Source organism: Danio rerio, chromosome 20, assembly GCF_049306965.1.
Source record: "Danio rerio strain Tuebingen ecotype United States chromosome 20, GRCz12tu, whole genome shotgun sequence".
Classification (NCBI taxonomy): Eukaryota; Metazoa; Chordata; class Actinopteri; order Cypriniformes; family Danionidae; genus Danio; species Danio rerio.
Window position 1 is genome coordinate 48705001 of NC_133195.1, and position 3317 is coordinate 48708317.

At 35.7% G+C, this 3317-nt stretch overlaps 1 protein-coding gene across 2 annotated transcripts in view; it reads right to left on the minus strand.

Moving 5' to 3' along the window:
- Positions 1-2840, minus strand: part of klhl29 (kelch like family member 29) — a 608122-nt gene extending 605282 nt beyond the window's left edge. For both annotated transcript variants that reach the window (XM_073933675.1, XM_003200753.7), the window contains exon 1: positions 2641-2840. The gene's annotated coding sequence lies outside the window, so the exon portion shown is untranslated. The remainder of the gene's footprint in view (positions 1-2640) is intronic.
- Between the last annotated feature and the right edge of the window lie 477 nt (positions 2841-3317).

Sequence of the window (3317 nt, forward strand, 5' to 3'; positions counted from 1 at the left end):
TAAATGCATGCATGGATGTTGCACATGCAATCGATTTGACTATATGTAATAGTGCTATGATGCTGCCTGGAAATTCAGATTGTGTTTGTTTACTTGGTGTAAAAAAATAGAAATTACAAATCAGAACAGGCTGTTTGGGTATTCATAATAGCCTACGGGTTCAACAAAACCTTCCTACTGTAACAGTCTCCCTTATGATATTGTTCCAATCAATAAAGACATGCATGGCGGGGGGAGAAAACGCAATTCAGGTCTCCTGAAGATGTACTGTTCATGCAGAGTTTAGTTAGAACTCTTATTTCAAAGGATTTCGAGGGTTTGCAACATGAAAAGTAAAGAATTTTGCATTGATATGCATGACATAAACGCCAAAAAATTTTGTTTTGGATAACAGTTTACATGTTAATTAAATATGTATGTGCTTATGTGTCAAATTTGATCTTATATATTCAATATATACTCTATATATACAGCTGAAGTCAGATTTTTTTTTCTTTTTTAAATATTTCCCAAACAATGTTTAACAGAGCAAGGAAATTTTCACAGTATGTCTGATAATATTTTTTTTTTCTTAAGAAGGTCTTATTTCTTTTATTTGAGCTAGAATAAAAGCAGTTTTTAATTTTTTAATCCCATTTTAAGGTCAATATTATTAGCCCCTATTAGCTATAAATTTTTTCGATAGTCTACAGAACAAACCATCGTTATACGATAACTTGCCTAATTACGCTAACCTGCCTAGTCAACCTAATTAATCTAGTTAAGCCTTTAAATGTCACTTTAAGCTGTATAGAAGTGTCTTGAAAAATATCTAGTCAAATATTATTTACTGTCATCATGGCAAAGACAAAATAAATCAGTTATTTAAAATAAGTTATTAAAACTATTATGTTTATTAATGTGTTGAAAAATCTCTCCGTTAAAAAGAAATTGGGGGAAAAATATACAGGGGTGCTAATAATACAGGGGGGCTAATAATTCTGACCAACTGTATATCGACTGTTACTTTTTATGCATTTCAGTTTAATTATATAAAGAAAAATGACGGACCTGAAATGCAAAACAAAAATATTATCATGCATCAAGTCTGTATTTATTTTCTTTAAGTTCACATTAACATTTTAGGGTGTTTACCCCTTTTTATAGACCATTTTGAGGGATGTAAACAATAACAACAGTCCTAAAAAAATTACATTTTTCATTTACATATCTTCCAAAATCCAATAAGTTCAACATATTGATAAATAATGTTATGATCGCTATTTTGATGTAAAGTTATGACTGAGTCGCCTCTTGTTACAGTTATAAAATAGTTTGACAAGAAGCAGGACATGTTTACGAGCCAATGTCATCACCACACAGAAATGATTGAGGTAAAGTTGGTTTTATATTACCACATTCGTTTAATGACAACTTGTGACTCGCTCCCTATACTGTTTACCATAAATATTCAGTCTGGAATCACATGTAAGTATGACTCTAGAACAACATTGGCACTATTTATTTGACCAAGTAATGTTGTACTTTGATTTTCATTGGCTGATTATATGATTTCACTATTTAGTATGTGCAAAGAATCATTTTCTGAAATTAAATGATTAAGGAGAAAGTCTGAATGTGCGAATATAATACTTTACCTCAATATTGAAATGGTCTATATTTTAATGTATATATTATGATATTTTTATTTTAATCGATATCATGTTATTATTTTCCGTAAAAGTATTTTCAAATGTCATAATTTATGGTTGTACAGTAGATGTTGATATTTGTTTCGTTTTATGCTCTATTAAAAACTCTCTGTATGTGTAGTTTTATAATGACAACGTATACAACGTTGGCTGGCTCCGTTCGTCTTATATAGCATGAAACCATCACTAAGCAAACATAAATATCTACTGCACAATATATTGCACGTATCGTTCAATATATGTAATTATAATCAAAGATTATTATATAGGTGGCTGCTTTCGCTATTTTTACAGAGCACCATTCACTAAGCTAACATAAACATCTACTGTACAAGTGCAAGGATCAACCGAGGACATTGTAAATGACCTGCTTTTTAACAATATCCATCTACATTAACGCTGACTTAGCAAAAGGCGATCAAACAAAGCTCAAAATCTGTCATTAATTGTAAACAAACATATAAGCGAAATCGACGAGACCTACTGTAAACAAATACCTGACTCAGGTGATCAGTGGTTGCGTCTCAAAACCTACTCCTAGACAGCATTTAAGACCACAACCTGTCCATATCAACAACAAAACGCTGTCCACACAGGTTTATTGAAGCAACCACAGACTTCAGGTTCACTTAAGGTGTGAAACTAAAACTCTCCCTCTCAGGTAAACCTCCAGCGTCTCAGGCCAAACCACAAGGAGTATCCAGGACCAAAAAACAAAAGCATCATCCATGTGCTCCAAAGTGACCCAATCCATTAATTCCCACTAGGAAGTTTTTTTTATACTCTCCACAAATCCAGCAGAAAGGGAATGGCGTGCGCACAAACACCTTCACCAAAACGCGAGCGCCTGGCGTGTGCCAATCTGCCACCAGAACGCGCACGTGACATAATAGTGAAGCTCCATACAATAAACGCGTAGATCTGCCATCATCATCACCATCATCCTCACCTCCAAACCGAGTTATCCAGGGATGCCAGGCGTCTGTCCGTGTTGTTCCTCAGATGTGGACGCTGTTCCTGATGCGCGGGCGGCTCGTTCATCGCATGCTGTGTCCTCTGGCGTGTGTAGCAGGTGTGTTTCTCGCTGTTTTGCGCGCTGTGGTGAGTTGACAGATGCTGTCCGCACACAGAGAAGCGAGTGAATGTGCTCCGGTCTCTCCCAGCTGATACTTTACTCCTCGGAAGCGCCTCCCACTTTCTTTTTTTTTACAGCGCCGTGAGCTCCGCGCGCGCGATTCCGGGAGACGCGGCGACACCTGCTGGCGAAATGAGGAAGTGCAGTGCATTAGTGCACTTTACGCTCTAGTTGTTAAAATGGCATTAAAATTGCTTTATTGTTATGTACACGCACTGCTAGTCAAAACTTTGTAAACAGGAAGATTTGTTAATGTTTTAACAGAAGCCCATTCTGCCCAAAGCTGAAGTTATTTGGTGAAAAACTGTGAAATGTTATTACAATTTTACTATTTTAGTGAAGTTTATTTATAAACTAACTTCAAGAGGATCACATGCTTATGATTGTTGGGCTGGTCCAACATTATCCAATTTATAATTCATCAATCAGACGAATTCTTAGCCACTATAAATACCCTAAATCTGTTGTCACACTGGGCTTTTCCTCCTATA